The 20,155-nt window shown below is 35.8% G+C and overlaps 1 long non-coding RNA gene across 2 annotated transcripts in view; it reads left to right on the forward strand.

Annotated features, from left to right (window-relative positions):
* LOC118009530 overlaps nucleotides 1-20,155 on the forward strand; it is a 462,984-nt gene that overhangs the window by 332,858 nt on the left and 109,971 nt on the right. Inside the window, exon 4 of one of the 2 annotated variants that reach the window (XR_004678962.1) lies at nucleotides 17,063-19,310. This is a non-coding gene — a long non-coding RNA (uncharacterized LOC118009530). The remainder of the gene's footprint in view (nucleotides 1-17,062; nucleotides 19,311-20,155) is intronic. The other variant, XR_004678963.1, reaches the window with a different exon arrangement.

The following is a 20,155-nucleotide window of genomic DNA, read 5'->3' on the forward strand; positions in this document are numbered from 1 at the left end:
GAGCATCCCAGAGGTCTCCAGGAACTCTGCTGTGCCACAGGAGGTTAGTTCTCCCAGCACCATTGCCTGCAGAAGCCTTTTCCTCTTCTGTATTGTCCCTGCATGCTGTTCTGTCGCATTGCTGCAATGCCAAAACCCTTACCTCAAGAATTAGCTCGTCTCTCAAGAAATGTAAACCCCTCATCTCTCAAACCACTCTCCCACAAAAACCTGTTCAAAGAGCTTAAAACACATTGTCTCGAATTGTAGTATCACCTGGAGGTCTTGATAAAATGAGGACATTCTGATTCAGGAGGTCATAGTAGGAGGGGGTGGGAGCTGAGATTCTGTATTTCCAGCCTACTCTCAGGATATGTCAATGCCGCTGATCCCAGGAACCAAACTTCGAATAGTGAGAGCTTAAAAGACCACCTTGATTCTCTTTTGAGTTTGAAGATTATTTGGTCCCTAGAAAAATTTGCTCCTTGAAACTTCCTCATTGTTATCAACAAGCTGTTCTGGGCACCACCGCAGAAATTTTCAAACAGATGGGGACAAAGTTAGAAAAACTGAGAACATCACATAAGAGCTGTTCTCATTGGCCACATTGTTTTAGCTCTCGGCACCAGCACAAACTCAATGCTGACCTAAAGGCTTATTCTCAAAATTACATACAAAAATGGATTTTGCCGATGCTACTTGACTAACGTGCTTGTTCCTGAGACCACCAGGTTCATTTTATTCTGTCTCAAATTGGTTATTTTTCTTTGGGCAATTTCAATTATTGTAGGGGGGTAAGAAGATTTAAATGTTAAAGCACATAAACAGAAGTAGCTCAATTGTGTATTTAAATTCTAATTTGTTTTAACAGAAGTAATACTTGTTATTCTGCCTCTATTTTAGGGTTTTCATTTTCTGCCTGGAGAATTCAGTCATTTTAATGTCTTAAAAAAAAAAAACTACTATGGAAATGCAGCTAGTCCAAAACATGTCTAACTGTCTAGAACAGATGAGGGAAAAGGGTATTGAACTAGGCAGCTCTTTCCAGATGCTTTAGAAATGCTTACTTAATATGTATTGCCTTTTACCCAAAGAGCATAGCTATGTATTATCTTATGTAGAAAAACACCTTACTTAGAGAAAAAATAAAGGTAAACATGTGGTTATATATAAACTATACCAGTTCTTAGATTTATCCCTTATATTCATTTTTGAAAACTACCTGCCTCGATCAAATCTTCACCACCACATTTCGGTAACAGCCTCCTGGTTACTATCCCTGTCTCTAGAGGCTATCTATTCTAAGTAAGTATCGATTCCAAAACACATTTGCCAAAATCTCCTTAACTTAAGGAGCTTAAGACCTTAAAAACCATTTAGCATATCATTCTCCTATTTCAAGACATTTGTTTAAAGCCTGTAGTTCTCAACCCACTACTCAACACCCTTCATCAAAGAAATTAAAAACCAAAATCTCAGATTTGGGAAACCAATATATTGCTCAGCAGGGGCAAAATAAGGAGCCCTACCTCAGTAAGTTAGTCTTAATTAATTTTCTCTGTCCATACTGACCTGTGCACTTAAATATAAATTCCATTTCTTTAATAAATACAGAACTATTCAAGTTATCTATTTCTTCTTCAATGAGTTTTGATAGTTTGTGTATTCAGAGGAATTTCTATTTCATCCAAGTTGTTAAATGTATGTGCATAGGGTTCTTTATAATTTTCCCTTAGTATATTTTCAAGGTATGTTGGATCTGTAATGATGCCATCTTTTTTCCTCCCGATATTGTAATTTGCATCTACTCTCTCTCTCTCTTTTTTTTTTTTTTTTCTGGTCAATCTGTACAAAGTTTTATCAATCTTACTGATCTTTAGAAAAAGCCAGTTTCTGGTTGTACTTACTATTTTTCTGTTTTCAATTTTATGGATTTCTGCTTTCTATTATTTTCTTCCTTCTGATAACTTTGGTTTACTTTGCTCTTCTTTTTTAGTTCCCTAAAGTAGAATTATATCATAAACTTGAAGCCTCTTTTTTTTCCTCATGTTTGCATTTAATGACACATTTTCCCTCTTAAGTACTACTGTAGTTTTACCTCACCAATTGTGATATGTTGTATTTTCATTTTCACTCAGATCAAAATGTTTTCTGATTTCCTCTGAGACTTGCTTCCTGGCCCATGGATTACTTATTATCTAATTTTTATCTAAATTATTATCTAATTTCTAAGAATTGGGGGATTTTCTAGTTATTTTTCTCTTATTTCTAGATTAATTCCATTATGGTTAGAGGATATACTTTGCAAGATTTCAATACTTTTAATATATGTTAAGGTTATTTTATGACCCAGTATATGTTCTATCTTGATAAGTGGTCCCTGTGCACTTGGAAAAAAAAATGTGTATTCTGCTGTTCTTTGGTGGAATGGTGTTGTTCATGTCTTCTATGGTTTTATTTTTTTGTCTACTTGTTCTGTTACTGAAAGAGGACACTGAAAGCCTCCAGCTATAATTGTGGGTTTATTTATCCTTGCAGTTCTTTCAGTTGTATTTTAATACCATTTTTGGTTTTGGTTCTGGTTTTTCTGTGTGTGCATACATATTAAAGACTGTATGTCTTCTTAGTGTATTGACCCTCTTATTACATAATAATAAGATTATGCCTCTTGGTAATTTTCCTGTTCTAAAGTCTACTTTGTTTAATATTAATAGAGACAATCCAGCTTTCTTTTGATAAGTGTATGTTACATATTTCTCTTTTTACTTTTAATCTATCCATACCAGGATGTTTCGAGTGGGTTAGTTTCTCAACAACATATATTTGAGTCTTAGTTTTTTTGTCCAACCTAATGATCACTGTCTTTTATTTGGTGTGTTGAGACCATTTATATTTTATGTAATTATGGATAAGCTATTGTTTTTGTTTGTCATTATTTTGTTTTCTTTTTGTCCCCTCTATTTTATATTCCTCTTTTCTCCTTTTGTGAATTTTTAAAAAATATTTAGCTATATATTTATATTCCATCTTATATACTGTCTTTTTGTCTTTATCCCTTTTCTTAGGGGTTGTTCTAGGCATTACTACATACATATGTCACTTTTTACTGTTTATTAAAATTAATATTTTACCTCTTCAGTGAAATATAGAAACTGTATTCTCCCCCTTTTATGTTAGATTTGTAGTTGTCATAGTACATCTACATACATTAAAACCTTACCAGACAATATTATAATTTTTGCTTTCTATCATACATATTCCAAAGAACTTGAAGAGAAAATAATCCATTATATTTACCTAGTTATTTACCACTTATGTTGCACTTCCTTCGTGCCTAATTTTTGTTTTTCCTGCAGTTCCTCCTTTAACATTTCTTTTAAAGAAAAGGCCTGCTTTTGACTAATTTTGTTAGTTTTCTTTCAACTCAGACTGTTGTTATTATTCCTTCATTCTTGAAAGATATTCTTACTGGATAGAGAACTGGGTTGACCGTTCGTTTCTTAAATGACTTTTAAAATGTTGTGTCACTTTATTCTAGCCTCCATTGTTTCTCATGAAAAATCCACAGTCATTTAAATGTAATGTGTAATTTTTTTCTCTGGCAGCTTTTAAGATCTTTAATATTGATTTTCAGCAGTTTGATTAAGATGTATCTGGGCATGGTTTCCTTTGAGTTGATCCAGTGAGGTGTTCTTTAAGTTTCTTGAATCTGTAAATTTATGTCTTTTACCAAATTTTGGAAATTTTCAGCCATTATTTCTTCAAATATTTATTCTGCATCATCTTCCCTCCTAGGTTTCAACTTGCATGAATGTTATATCTTCTTATACTATTTCACAGATCTCTGAGGCTCTGTTCAAACTTTTTTTTTCCAATATGTTTTTCTCTGCTGTTCAAATTGGATAATTTCTATTGCTCTATTCAAGTTTATAGATTCTTTTCTGTGTCATCATTACTTTGTTTTTTATTTCTAAAATGTCCATTTTATTCTTTTTTACAGCTTCTCTTTCCTTGCTGAGAACTACTATCTTTCCATTCGTTCCAAGAGTGTTCAATCTTACTTCATGAAACACAGTTACTGTAGCTGATTTAAACTTTTGTTGGATTTAGATCATCAGTAGTAGGCAGCTGTTGAATGTTTTTTCCTTATGAGTTATTGAGATTTTTTCTCTTCCTTGTATATCAAGTAGGTTTAAATTGTATCCTAGGCATTTTAAATATAATGTTATAAAACTCTGGGTCAGTTGGAAATCCTCTGGGTTGTAGGACTTCTAGTTCCAGCCAAGTTGAAGCAACAGAAACTAGTTTCACCATCTTTTTGAAACAACCCTCCCCTTTCAAAAAAAAAAAAAAGGACAAAATATATGCAACAGTGGTTTTCAAGACACTGGATATCAGGCCATTAAGGACAGCAATCTATAAGGGATAGGAAACAAGGGGAGCCCAAAATTGCCCCTTTTTATTTCTGTAGGAGAGTTATCAGGCCATAATGCAGGGAGTGGAGGCCAAAGCAGGACCCAGTGGATTCCCTGAGTTGAGTAGATTAAGCTCAGCATCCATAGAGACCAAAGTGGCTAGAGTTTACAGTGCAAATAACAGAGATGGGAGAACTTCCCAAAGAGGGGACTCGAGATCTGCAGGGGTAGTGAGTGCATATGTGTGAAGAAACTACTTGATGCGAGCAAATAACCACCCTAGAAGGATCAGAGGAAACATTCTTTGGCATTCACAGAGGACCAGGAATATGACCTGCTTCCACCAGCCAGAATGGAAAACCTCATAACCCATGAAACATCTGGTAGAGTACTCAGAAGTATCTTATTTCAGTAGTGAGAAATAATTAGCCTTAGGTTAAATGCTGCTCTGATTCTGCCTAAACAAATCTTAAAAGCAAGACATAAAAAGATTAAGCTGTTTCTTAATTGTATCCCAGAAAAAAAAATATGAAGAATATTTATAGGAGGGGCACCTGGGTGGCTCATTCATTAAGCGTCTGCCTTCAGCTCAGGTCATGATCCCAGGGTCCTGGGATCAAGCCCTGCATTGGGCTCCCTGCTCTGTGGGAAGCTTGCTTCTCCCTCTCCCACTCCCCCTGCTTGTGTTCCCTCTCTCACTGTGTCTCTCTCTCTCTGTCAAATAAATAAATAAAATCTTAAAAAAAAAAAGAATATTTATAGGAAAACAAAAATGTCCAGCACCTAACAAGGTAAAAGTCACAATGCCTGGAATCCAATTTAAAAATCACCAATCGGGGGGAGGAAAAGATGGCGGAGGAGTAGGGGACCCTATTTCAACTGGTCCCTGAATTGAGCTGGATATCTAACAGACCATTCTGAACACCCACGAAATCAGCCTGAGCTGTAAGAAGATATATCTAGATCTCCACAAACAGAGTATCTCCAGCAGTTGGTCTGAAGGTATGAAGCCAGGAGCTGTGATTCCGCAGGCAGATATCAGAAGATAAACCAAAGGGGGAGGGAGCTGCCATAAGTGCTTGAGCCAGGAAGGTGAAATAATACAGGAGCATAAAAGCCTGCTGCAAAAGCCTGCTGCTGGGGACTGGGCACAGACTCACAGACCAGTAGCTTCGGGGTAAGGACTTTAGGGCAGCCCCCCTGGAAAGAAACCTAGAGCTTCAGGGGCGTGTGTGCAAACCAGGGGCGGCTTGTAGTTTTAGAAGCACAAAGGGCAGAGACATGCCCTGACCTGGAAGCGAGGACTGGGAGTGCTGCTGAGGGGCACACAACCCAGGATGCTGCAGTTTTAACAGCACAGACAGAAACGGAGGCAGTGTGGCCTGGAGAGCTCACTAAAGAACAGACTACGATCTCTCTGTTCTGAGACAGAGGTTTGGATACGGTCACTTCTGCTCTGACTCTCGGAAGAGACATGGAAAGCTGCCAGGGAAAGTCACAAGAAAACAAAAGCCTCAAAAAACTGGTTTTCACTGAGCCCATCCCCCCCCCAGGGGGTAGGGTAACTCTGCCCAAAGAGGGCTGCCTGAGTAACAGTGCGGCAGGTCCCTCCCCCAGAAGGCAGGCTGGAAGAACAATAGGCTGACAGCTCTAAGGTCCCTATAAAACATGTGCATCTTGCTTGGGTTGTGGTCAATAATTTGGACTCTGTACATTCCCTCAACCACCCCTCAAAAGAATGACTAAGAGGAGGAACCCCCAACAAAGGAAAGAACCAGAGAATGTGACCTCTGCCACAGAACTACTGGATATGGATATAACCAAGATTCAGAAATTGACTTCAGAGTAACAATTATCAAGGCGATATCTAGGCTTGAAAAAAATATTAATGACAATATAGAATCTCTAAAGGCAGAAATGAGATCTAATCAGGCTGAACTTAAAAATGCAATGAATGAAATGCAGTCTAAGCTGGATACGCTGCCAGGATAAACGAGGCAGAAGAACGAATTAGTGAGATAGAGGATAAGATGATAGAAAAGATGGAAATCGAGGCGGCATGGGAAAAACAAATTAAAACCCAAGGAATCAAACTGAAAGAGATTAGTGACAGAATGAAACGTGCCAGTGTCAGAATTATTGGGATCCCTGAGGGAGTAGAGAGAGAGAGAGGTCTAGAAGATATATTTGAGCAAATCGTACCTGAGAATTTCCCTCCTCCCAAGATCAATGAGAACAGACAGACACCACGACATATAATAGTACAATTTGCAAATCTTAGGTCCGAGGAAACAATCTTGACAGTGGTGAGAGGGAAGAGATTTCTTACACACAGAGGGAGGAACATCAGAATAACGTCAGACCTATCCACAGAGACCTGGCAAGCCAGAAAGGCCTGGCAAGACATATTCAGGGTACTAAATGAGAAGAACATGCAGCCAAGGATACTGTATCCAGCAAGGCTGTCATTCAGAATGGATGGAGAGATACAGAGCTTCCAGGACTGGCAGAAATTAAAAGAATATGTGACCACCAAGCTGGCCCTGCAAAAAATATTAAGGGGGGTTCTATAAAAGGAGAAAGACACCAAAAGTGATATAGAACAGAAATTTCCAGAGACAATCTATAGAAACAAGGACTTCACAGGCAACATGGTGACAATAAAATTATATCTTTCAATAATCACTCTCAATGTGAATGGCCTAAATGCTCCCATGAACCGGCACAGGGTTGAAGATTGGATAAAAAGACAGGACCCACCCATATGCTGTCTACAGGAGACTCATTTTGAACATAAAGATACATCCAGTGAAAGTGAAGGGATGGAGAACCATTTTTTCATGACAACAGACCTCAAAAGAAAGCTTGGGTAGCAATTCTCATATCAGACAAATTAGATTTTAAGCTAAAAACTGTATTTAGAGATACAGAAGGACACTATATCATGCTTAAAGGGACTATTCATCAAGAGGATCTAAAAATTGTAAATATCTATGCCCCCAAGCAGCCAACTACATAAACTGTTAACCAAAATAAAGAGACATATTGATAATAATACGCTAATAGTAGGAGACCTCAACACTCCACTCTCAGCAATAGACAGATCATCTAGGCAGAACATCAACAAAGAAAAAAGAGCTTTGAATGACACTCTGGACCAGATGGACCTCATAGATATATACAGAACATTCCACCCTGAAACAACAGAATACTCATTCTTCTCAAGTGCACATGGAACTTTTTCCAGAATAGACTGCATACTGGGTCACAAATCAGGTCTCAACTGATACCAAAAATTGAGATTATTTACTGCATATTCTCAGACATTAATGCTTTGAAACTGGAACTCAGTCACAAGAAAAAATTTGGAAGAAATTCAAACACTTGGAAACTAAAGACCACTGTGCTTAAGAATGTTTGGGTCAACCAGGAAATCAAAGAAGAACTTAAACAATTCTTGGAAACCAATGAGAATGAAAACACATTGGTCCAAAACCTATGGGATACTACAAAGGTGGTCCTAAGGGGGAAATTCATAGCCATCCAAACCTCACTCAAAAAAATAGAAAAATCCTGAATACATAAAGTAATTTTACACCTTAAAGAACTGGAGAAAGAACAACAAATAAAGCCGAGGCCGCGCATTAGAAGAGAAATAATTAAGATTAAAGCAGAGAGGGCACCTGGGTGGCTCAGATGGTTAAGGTCTGCTTCGGCTCAGGTCATGATCCCAGGGTCCTGGGATCGAGTCCTCCATTGGGCTCCCTGCTCAGCAGGGAGCCTGCTTCTCTCTCTCTCTTTCTCTCTCTTTCTCTCTCTCTCTCTGGCAAATAAATAGAATCTTAAAAAAAAAAAGATTAGAACAGAGATCAATGAATTAGAAACCAGAAATACAGTAGAGCAGATCAACAAAACTAGAAGCTGGTTGTTTGAAAGAATTAATAAGATCAATAAACCACTGTCCAGACTTATCCAAAAGAAAAGAGAAAGGACCCAAATTAATAAAATTATGAATGAAAGGGGAGAGATCACAACTAACACCAAGGAAATAGAAACAATTATTAGAAATTATTATCAACAACTATATGCCAATAAATTAAGCAACCTGGAAGAAATGGATGCCTTCCTGGAAACTTATAAACTACCAAGACTGAAACAGGAAGAAACTGACAACCTGAATAGACCAATAACCAGTAACAAGATTGAAGCAGTGATAAAAAACCTCCCAAAAAACAAGAGTACAGGGCCTGATGGATTCCCTGGGGAATTCTACCAAACATTCAAAGAAGAAATAATACCTATTCTCCTGAAGCTGTTTCAAAAAATAGAAACAGGAGGAAAGCTTCCAGACTCATTCTATGAGGCCAGCATTACCTTGATCCCAAAACCAGGCAAAGACCCCATCAAAAAGGAGAATTACAGACCAATATCCCTGATGAATATGGATGCCAAAATTCTCAACAAAATCCTGGCTAATAGGATCCAACAGTACATTAAAAGGATTATTCATCATGACCAGGTAGGATTTATCCCTGGGATACAAGGGTGGTTCAACATTCACAAATCAATCAATGTGATAGAACACAGAAATAAGAGAAGAGACAAGAACCACATGGTCCTCTCAACTGATGCAAAAAAAGCATTTGACAAAATACAGCATCCTTTCCTGATTAAAACTCTTCAGAGTGTAGGGATAGAGGGAACATTCCTCAATTTCATAAAAACCATCTATGAAAAGCAGCGAATATCATCCTCAATGGGGAAAAGCTGAGAGCCTTTCCTTTAAGATCAGGAACATGACAACTATTGTTGCCACTTGCCACTATTGTTCAACATAGTACTCTTGCCACTATTGTTCAACATAGTACTGGAAGTCCTAGCAACAGCAATCAGACAACAAAAAGAAATAAAAGTATTCAAAGTGGCAAGGAAAAAGTCAAACTCTCTCTCTTCACAGATGACATGATACTTTATGTTGAAAATCCAAAAGACTCCACCCCCAAATTACTAGAACTCATACAGCAAATCAGTAATGTAGCAGGATACAAAATCAATGCACAGAAATCAGTTGCTTTCCTATACACTAACAATGTAACTGTAGAAAGAGAAATTAGGGAATCAATTCCATTTACAATAGCACCTAAAACCATAAGATACCTTGAATAAACCTAACCAAAGAGGTAAAGGATCTATATGCTAGAAACTACAGAACACTTATGAAGGAAATTGAAGAAGACACAAAAAGATGGAAAAACATTCCATGCTCATGGATCGGAAGAGTAAACATTGTTAAAATGTCTATGCTGTCCAGAGCAATCTATACTTTCAGTGCCATCCTGATCAAAATACCAATGGCATTTTTCAATGTGCTGGAACAAACAGTCCTAAAATTTGTATGGAACCAGAAAAGACCCCAAATTACCAAGGAATTGTTGAAAAAGAAAACCAGAGCTGGGGGCATCATGTTGCCTGATATCCAGCTATATTACAAAGCTGAGGTCACCAAGACAGCATGGTACTGGCACAAAAACAGACACATAAATCAATGGGACAGAATAGAGAGCCCAAATATGGACCCTCAACTCCATGGTCAACTAATCTTTGACAAAGCAGGAAAAAATATCTGATGGAAAAAAGCCTCTTCAATAAATAGTGCTGGGAAAATTGGACAGCTGTATACGGAAGAATGAAACTTGACCATTCTCTTACAGCATACACAAAGATAAACTCAAAATGGTTGAAAGACCCAATGTGAGACAGGAATCCATCAAAATCCTAGAGGAGAACATAGGCAGTAACCTTTTTGACATCGGCTACAGCAACTTCTTTCAAAATACGTCTCCAGAAGCAAGAGAAACAAAAGCAAAAATGAACTTCTGGGACTTTATCAAGATAAAAGCTTCTGCACAGCAAAGGGAACAGTCAACAAAACAGAGACAACTCACGGAATGGGAAAAGATATTTGCAAATGACACTACAGATAAAGGGCTGGTATCCAAGATCTATAAAGAACTTCTCAAACTCAACACCCAAAAAACAAATATCAAGTCAAAAAATAGGCAGAAGACATGAACAGACACTTCTCCAAAGAAGACATACTAATGGCTAACAGACACATGAAAAATGTTCAACATCATTAGCCATCAGGGAAATTCAAATCAAAACCACAATGAGATACCACCTTACACCAGTTAGAATGGCAAAAATTGACAAGAAACAACAAATGTTGGAGAGGTTGTGGAGAAAGAGGAACCCTCTTACACTGTTGGTGGGAATGCAAGTTGGTTCAGTCACTTTGGAAAACAGTGGAGGTTCCTCAAGACGTTAAAAATAGAGCTACCCTATAACCCAGCAATTGCACTACTGGGTATTTACCCCAAAGATACAGATGTAGTGAAAAGAAGGGCCATATGTACCCCAATGTTCATAGCAGCAATGTCCACAATAGCCAAACTGTGGAAGGAGCCAAGATGCCCTTCAACAGATAAATGGATAAAGAAGATGTGGTCCATATATACAATGGAATATTACTCAGCCATCAGAAAGGATGAATACCCAACTTTTGCATCAACATGGATGGAACTAGAGGAGATTATGCTAAGTGATATAAGTCAAACAGAGAAAGACAATTATCATATGGTTTCACTTATTTGTGGAACATAAGGAATAGCATGGAGGACATTAGGAGAAGGAAGGGGAAGATGGTGGGGTGGGGTGGGGGGAATCAAAGGGGAGAGGAACCATGAGAGACTATGGACTCAAGGAATCAAACTGAGGATTTTAGAGGGGGGCGGGGGATGGGTTAGCCTGGTGATGGGTATTAAGGAGGGCACTATTGCTTGGAGCACTGGATGTTATATGCAAGCAATGAATCATGGAACACTACATCAAAAACAAATGATGTACTGTATGGTGACTAACATAACATAATAAATTATAACTAAAAAAATAATAAATAAATAAATATCACCAATCATGCAAAGAAGCAAAAAAATATGACCAATAATGAGAGTAAAAATCAGTCAACCCAGAATTGACATAGGTGTTAGAATTAGCAGAGAGGGACATTAAAAGTTATTTTAACCACATTATATATGTTCAAAAATTTAAGTAGAGACCTAAGAAGATATTTTTAAAACCCAAATCAGATTTCTAGACATGAAAGCTACAATGTCTAAGATAAAAACTACATTTAATGAGATTAACAGCAGATTAGACATTATTAGAAATAAAGATTACTGAACTTAAAGACAGAACAATAGTAACTATCCAAACCGAAATATGGGGAAAAAATAATCCAGAAACGAGCAACAGTTAACTGTGGGCTAACTTCCAGAAGTGTAATATTAGTGTAAATGGAATCTCTAAACTAGAGGAAGCAGGAAGAAAATGAAAATATTTTAAATAGTAGCGGGAAAAAAATCTCCCAAATTTGATAAAGGCTATGAACTCCTACAACCAACAGGTTCAATGAACACAAACTTGCTCAAAAACAATGGTAAAGAGAAAAATCTTAAAATCAATTGGAAAAAAAGATTTGTCAGGTATAGAGAAACTAAAGTAAAGATGACATCAGATTTCTTATTGGAAGTAAGGCAAACAAGAAGACAGTAGAGAGCATTCTAAAAGTACTAAAATAAAATTACTATATAGAAATATATCCCTAGTGAGAATATCTTTCAAAATTATAGCAAATTATACCATTAATAATAATAATAATCTTATAATAAATAATAATAATAATAATAAATAAACCATTTATTTATTTATAAAAGCTGAAATAATTCATTGTTAGCCTGAAATAAATGATAAAGTCCTCCAGGCACAGGTAACTGATTATCAGATAAAAAAAAATAAATTAAAAAAAAAAAGGAATAGTGAATATCAGATATAAAAGATTTATTTTATTTAAATGTCTTTAAAATTAATTTTTATATATATTGGATAAGAAAGCAGGATTCAACCCTATGCTGCCATTCAAGGCTACATATGTGTGTCTGCATATGTTTGTGTGTGTGTGTATATACATATATAGAGAATCTTGACTTTTATTTATACCAATCTACCATCCTAATATTAGTCATAAAAAATCTGTTATAATTATATTAACATCATAAAAAGTATAATTCAGAGCAAAGAATATTACCAGAGGTGAAGAAGTTTAATAATGATAAAAGAAACAACTCATAAAGAAGACATAAAATCCTAGTCTTTATGTACCTAATAATAGAACTTCAGAATATTTAAAGAAAAAAATTAATAGAACTGTAAAAAGAAATAGACAAATCTAAACTTATATTCAGAGATATCTATACTCCTTTATTAAGAATCTATAGAACATGTAGATAAAAATTCTAAAAAAAAAAAAAAACTTTTAGCAGGGCGCCTGGGTGGCTCAGATGGTTAAGCGTCTGCCTTCAGCTCAGGTCATGATCTCAGGGTCCTGGGATCGAGTCCCACATCGGGCTCCCTGCTCCTTGGGAGCCTGCTTCTCCCTCTACCTCTCTCTCTCTGTCTCTAATGAATAAATAAATAAAATCTTAAAAAAAAAAAAAAAAAAAAACTTTTAGCAAACAGTCCAACAATACGTTAAAAGGAAAATACAACAAGATCATGTAGGATTTATTCCAGGCATACAGGGCTGGTTTAACATTAGAAAATCAATCTAATGGAGCAGCCATTAGATTTCCATGCCCTGGAAAACAGTATGGAGATTCCTCAAGACGTTAAAAATAGAGCTAGCCTACGACCCAGCAATTGCACTACTGGGTATTTACTCCAAAGACACAGATGTAGTGAAAATAAGGGGCACATGCACCCCAATGTTCATAGCAGCAATGTCCACAATAGCCAAGCTGTGGAAGGAGCTGAGATGTCCTTCAACGAATGAATAAAGAAGATGTGGCACATATAAATACATATACACATACACAATGGAATATTACTCAGCCATCAGAAAGGATGAATACCTACCATTTACATTAACATGGATGGAACTGAGGAGATTATGCTAAGTGAAATAAATCAAGCAGAGAAAGACAATTATTATATGATTTCACTTATATGTAGAATATAAGAAATAGCACAGAAAACCATATGGGAAGGGAGGGAAAACTGAGTGGGAAGAAATCGAGAGGGAGACAAACCATGAGAGACTCGACTCTGGGAAACAAACTGAGGGTTACAGAAGGGAGGGGGTTGGGGAGATGGGGTAACCATGTGCTGGGTATTAAGGAGGGCATGTGATGTGATGAGCACTGGGTGTTATATGAAACTAATGAATCGTTAAACTCTACATCAAAAACTAATGATGTACTAAATGTTAGCTAACTGAACATAATAAAAGAAAGAAGGAAAGGAAAGGAAAGGGGAAAGGAAAAAGGGGAAAGGAAAAAGGGGAAAGGAAAGGGGAAAGGAAAAGGGGAAAGGAAAGGAAAGGGAAGGAAGGAAGGAAGGAAAAAGAAAGAAAGAAAAAGAAAGAAAAAAGAAAGAAAGAAAAAGAAAGTCTGATTCATCATATTAACAAACTAAGAAAAAATATATTATCATGTTAATAGACGGAAAAAAGGCATTTAACAAAATCTAACATTCATTCAAATAAAAAAACTCTTAGCATCTAGGAATAGAAGAAAGCCTTCTCAACCTGGTAAACATCACACATAATAGTGAAAGATTAAATACTTCTCCCTAAGACCAGGAATAAGACAGAAATGTCTGCTTTCACCACTTCTGTTCAGTATTGTATTAGATGTTCTAGTTACTGTGATTAGCCAAGAAAAAGGAATAAAAATTACTCTGATTTAAAAAGAAGTAAAATTCCTTATTTGTAGATAATATGGCTATCTATATAGAAAATTTGATGAAATTTTACCAAAATAAAAAATAAAAGCTCCTAGAACTAGTAAGTGAATTTAGCAAGGTTGCAGAATACAAGTTTAATATACAAAAATTAATTGCATTTCTAAGTATTAACAACAAATAATCAGAAATTGAAATTTACAAACAACATACAATATTATCCCAAAATATGACATATTTAGGAATAAATCTGACAAAAAATATGCAAGACCTGTACACTAAAAGCTACAAAACATTAATAAGAGAAATTAAAGAAAACCTAAATAGATAGGCTAGGTTCATGGCTCTGAAGACTCACTATTGTTAAGATGTCAGTTCATGCTCTCTCTCAAATAAATAAAATCTTAAAAAAAAAAAAAAGATGTCCGTTCTTTCCAAATTGACCTAAAGTATTCAGTGCAATCCCAATTAAAATCCCACTTGGATTTTTTTGGTAGAAATTGACAAGCTAATTCTAAAATTTATATTGAAATAAAAAAATCTAAATTAGCTAAAACAAGTTTTAAAAGAAAAAGAGAATTAATTTTTCCTGATTTCAAGGCTATTATAAAACAGAAGTAATCAAGACAATGATTGTCTTAATTGGCATAAAGATAAATAGATCAATAGAAATAAGAAAGATTCCGAAGATATATGAACATATCAACAAATATTAACAACTGATTTTTGACCAAGGTACCAAGGCATTAAAGACATTTCAGTGGAAAAATTGGATATCCTATGCAAAAAAGAGAGATGACTTCAATCTATACCTCATACCATATATAAAAAGTAACTCAAGATAAGTCCTAGATTTAAGTATAAAATCTCAAACTATTAAACTTCTGGAACAAAAAAGAAAATGAAAAGACAAGCTACAGACTAGGAAAAAACACTTTGCCCATTTTTAATATTGAGTTGATTATTTCCTTATTATTGAGTTTCAAGAATATTATAGATAAAAGTTCTGAACAGATTTATGTTTTGGAAATACTTTCATTCATTTTGTTGTCTTTTATTCTTTAAGAGTCTTTTTTTTCTCCAAATTTTTATTTAAATTCCATTTAATTAACATACAATTTAATATTAGTTACAGGTATAGAATTTAGTGATTTATCATTTACATACATTACCCAGCGCTCATCACAAGTGCCTTCCTTAATCCCCATCACCTGTTTAACGGATCCCCACCACCTCCAACCACCTCCCCTCCAGTAACCATCAGTTTTAAAGAGCAGACATTTTTAATTTTGATAAGGTCTATTTTACCAATTTGTTCATTTATGGATTATACTTCTGGTGTCATATTGAGGAAATCTTGCCTAACCCAAGGTCACAAATGTTCCCTCCTTGCTTTCTTCTAGAAGTTTTATAATTTTAGGTTTTATATTCAGGACTATAATCTACTTTGAGTTAGTATATGGTGAAAAGTATAAAACAAAGTCAAAACAATTTTTTAAAGTTTGAAAATATTTATAAATCAATAAAGAATTTATATCCAGAACATATAAAAAACATTCAAAACTCAGTAATAAGAAAATGCACAACCAGCGACACAAGCAAAAACAATGAATAGATGCTTCACCAAAGAAGATAATGTAGATGGTAAATGAGCATATGACAAGATATTATTAGTTATTAGTAAAATGCAAATTAAAATCACAATGAAATACCACTACTCACCCTATTAGCATGTCTAAAATCAAGACCAAGTATTGATTTGGTCATGAGACAATACTAAAGTCAAACCAAGTATTGGCAAGGATGTGGAGGAAATAGAACTCTCCTGGTCTGCCTCTCATAGGTCAGATTTTTAAATCGTACAATCATTTTGGAAATGAGTTTGGTAGTTTCTGAGAAAAGTTAAGCACATGCTTACTATATAATCCATCCTTCCTCTCCTAGATACTTAACCAAAAGAAATGAAAGCATATGTCTACAAGAAGCCATTAATGTTCATAGCAGCTTTTATTAATAGCTCAAAACTGGGAACAACCCAACTGTCTATCAGTAGAGCTAAATGGACAAAAACATTTTGTTTATTCACATGTATTAGTTTCATAGGGCTGCCATAACAAAATGGGAGGCTTAAACAAGAGATATTTATTGTTTCACAGTTCTGGAGGCTAGAAATCCAAAATGTTGGTTGCTTCTGAGAGCTATGAAAGAGATCTGTTCTGGGCCTCTCTCCTAGCCTCTGGCAGCCTCAGGAATTTCTTGACTTGTAGTTGATGTTCACCCTGTGTCTTTATATCATCTTCCCTCTGTGCATTTCTCTGTGTCCAAATTTTCCCATTTTTTAAGGACACCAGTCATATTAGATTAGGGTCCACCCTAATAACCTTATTTTAACTTGCTTACCTCTGTGCAGACCCTATTTCCAAATAAGGTCACATTCTAAAGTACTGGAGTTCAGGACTTCAACATATCTTTTTTTGGGGGGGGGGTTGGGGAGGCACAATTCAACCTATAACACTATACAGTGGGTTACTATTCTTCAATAAAAAGCAAAAGCATAAATGATTTTGAAAACATGAGTGAAAGAAACCAGATTAAAAAAAATAGTACATACTGTATGATTCCATTATATAAAATTCTAGAAAATGTAAACTAATCTTAAGCTATTTTCTTTTTGGAAGGAGATCAGTGATTGCCTAAAACAAGGGATATATGGAAATTTCGTTGGTGATGAATGTTTGCTATTTTTATTGCGATAATTATGGTCATGCAGACAAAATGATTTAGAGACAAAACAATCAAATTCAGTCAGTGGAATGAAACCACACAGAAAAATAATCCAGTTATTGGCAATGTTGGGTATCATTATCCAGGACAAAGGAACCAGTAGTCTTCCCCTCTGGCTTCACCATCATGTCAGTTATGCTCTTTGTACTGGCATTCCTCAGAGATACTGTGAATTTGGTTCCAGACCACTGCAATGAAGTGACTATGGCAAGTCAAAAAATTTTTCTGTTTCCCAGCACATGTAAAAATTATGTTTATACTGTACTATAGTCTATTAAATGGACAAAGCATTATGTCTAAAAAATGTACATACCTTAATTAAAAAATAATTTATTGCTGAAAAATGCTAATAATTATCTGAGCTTTCAATGAATTGTAATCTTTTTGCTTGTGGGTGGCCTTGTCTTGATGTTGATGGTGGCTACATATGCCTCAGAGGCAGTGTAAATAGACATGACTATCAGTTTTGCTAATTATTGGAGCCTTAGCCAAGATGTTTTATTTTTCTGGGTCTTAGCTTTTTTAACTAAAAGACAGAGATAATCATATCTATTGCAATTCAACTAGATTTGATAATATCTACAGTTATTCCATGTTAGCACACTTTAAGAAGAGATTTTTTATTTAATAAACTCTGGCGTAGTATTACTTGCCAGCCATTGTTCTAAGCAGTGTTCAAATATGAATTCATTTAATTCTAATAATAATCACATGATGTAGGTATTATTTTCCTCATTTTTAAAGCTTGAATAACTTACCCAATGTCACAAAGCCATAATGTGACAGAGTTGAGACTTGAGCCAAAGAGCACAGTCTGGCTACAGTCTGTGTTCTTAACCACTATGCATTGCTGCCTTATATTTGGGATTAAATGTAAATTTTAACAGGAAAAAAAAATCCATGTCACTCACTAAAAATGACAGTCATTGTGTTGAAGCAACAGTTTTCATTAGCCGACATTAAATAATACTTCTGTTTAGTTATTTGTTACTGTCTGCCAAAGTTTCCAGCACTCAGTAGGCACACACAAATATCAATTAGCTGACTTGCCACATTGTCAGTTCTCAACTAGCCAAACTGACAAAACACAGGGATCAAACAAGTAATAGCAAATTATTTATATTTGGCCTGTGCATATCTAATATACGAGAGCAAGATGGAGAGGGTTCTGCAATTCGCCTTCCTAAATGTACTTCCCTAGCACATTTACTAAATTGTCTCTCAGATATTCTGCAAGATGTCAGTAAATTTTCTAACTTTCTCTCATTAAAAATATCATTTTCTATATTTCTGAAATCATTTTACTCTCTTAGCCTCTATGAGTCTGTAACTCATTCCTTTGTTAGCTCAGGGATGGCAAGTGGGTTTCGACTGGAGTGTCAACTCTGGACAGTTGTGTCTCCCTGGGAACAATGGATAGAAGAGTTCTGAGGCTGGCTCCTGGTGTATTCATATGGAGCTGCATCTACAGGGGACTAAGGGAAGCATGCACATAGGGTCACACTTATTTCCATCCCTGTGGCCCATCTCCATACTCAGCACCACATGTCCAACCATCAGAGTACAATAATGTATGTTAACTAACTGGAATTTAAATAAAAACTTAAATAATAATGGTGAGGGATTCAAACACCACTGTTAGAGAATCCTCAAATAGTAAGAAAGACATCCTCACTTTATTAAATTGAAGTTCAGCAAAGATAGAGCCAGCAACTTTGATTTCTGCTTGTCACTCTAATAAAAGTCAGCTGGGATTCTATTCCTATTTCCTCAGTTTCAAATGACTGGCCTCTCAAATAAGTGATTCAGGAACCAGGATCATTAGAGATCCCCTTTAACCTCAAAGTTGAGAAGCTGGAGATGATGCAAGTCAAATCAAGTGTGGTAACAGAACCTGAGAACCTAGTGCTTTGGCAACTGAAAGTAAGGATCCTTGTCTTCTATGAGCATTGCTTTATCTATCTATGAAATGTCACCTATTTCTCAAGGATGAGTCATTGGAAATAATATATTTATAGGATAAAGATAGGGAATATCTGAAAATCATTAGAATTCATTTTCCTAATATTAACTTAGATAAAATCAATTTTAATGATGTATATAACAACACAAAAAATTTATTTATTTGAAATGCTCTCTAAAGGAGGAAGTTAACTCAATTTTCTTTCATTAAGTGCCCACTTCCTAGGACTCTAAGGAGATGGTCTCTGTATGAAGAAAAGGAAAAATCCAAAAGAGCTCAGTGGAAGACTGAAAAAAGAAAACTTGGGCCAGCCCTTTGCTGTATATAGAAGAGGCTCTCAGCCAAAGGGCCATTGATTACCTCAGAATATGGTACTGTCCTCAGATGTTAACTCTTCCTCTTACTACATTTCTACCGTACAGAAGCACAGGAAAGCATGTTCATTTTTTCTACCTCAGAGACCTCTGGCAGCCTGGAATGCTCTAGTGGTGCTTGGATTTCTTCTCCCATCACTGTGGCAAGTCTCTTCAGAGCAAAGATTTCAGGCACATCTGTCTGGTGGGCCAGCCTGAGACACACATGAAAACCTATGGCAGAAAAAGAAATTACCATGTTGTGGAAAAATATTTCTGCCATTTTAATTTTAGAACATTAGAAATAGACTTTTAAAATGGAAAGTAGCCCAGTGGCTTTAAAATTCTAGCTATTAGTTTTTCTAAAAATTCTATAAATGAAACTGAATCCTTTATCCCTCCAAAAAAAAAAAAAAGAGTGGATAGAACTGTGTCATTTCACAAGGTGACTTTTTTTTCAAAGGCTTTTTGACTCTCAACTTTAAAAAGGCTGACAATTCAATAAGAGCTAAAAGCCTCACATTATTCATTCCTCTTTGAACTTCTCTTGAATGTGGTCTCTGATCATGGTGTTTTTGTATAGACACCCTTTATAGCAGCTGCCCAACGATCCATTAGAATGACAAACGAAGGACCACATGGTGGGCTGAGTGCACTTAGTGCAACTATGACAGGAGAGATGACAAAACGGTTTCTTCTGGTCAGTTGCAGAGATGCCTCTACACCTGGGAGCAGAGGGAGAACTTTTAAGTTAAAGCATAGAATGATCTTTGAATCCAGAGACTGGAAATGGAATTGAGGAACCATGGTGCCAAATGAATCAAAGTGATTTTAAATTGGTATTAGAAACCAAAGGATGCAAA

The sequence above is a fragment of the Mirounga leonina genome, unplaced genomic scaffold (genome assembly GCF_011800145.1).
Source record: "Mirounga leonina isolate KUSES-001 unplaced genomic scaffold, KU_Mleo_1.0 Mir_127, whole genome shotgun sequence".
In the NCBI taxonomy this organism is placed as follows: Eukaryota; Metazoa; Chordata; class Mammalia; order Carnivora; family Phocidae; genus Mirounga; species Mirounga leonina.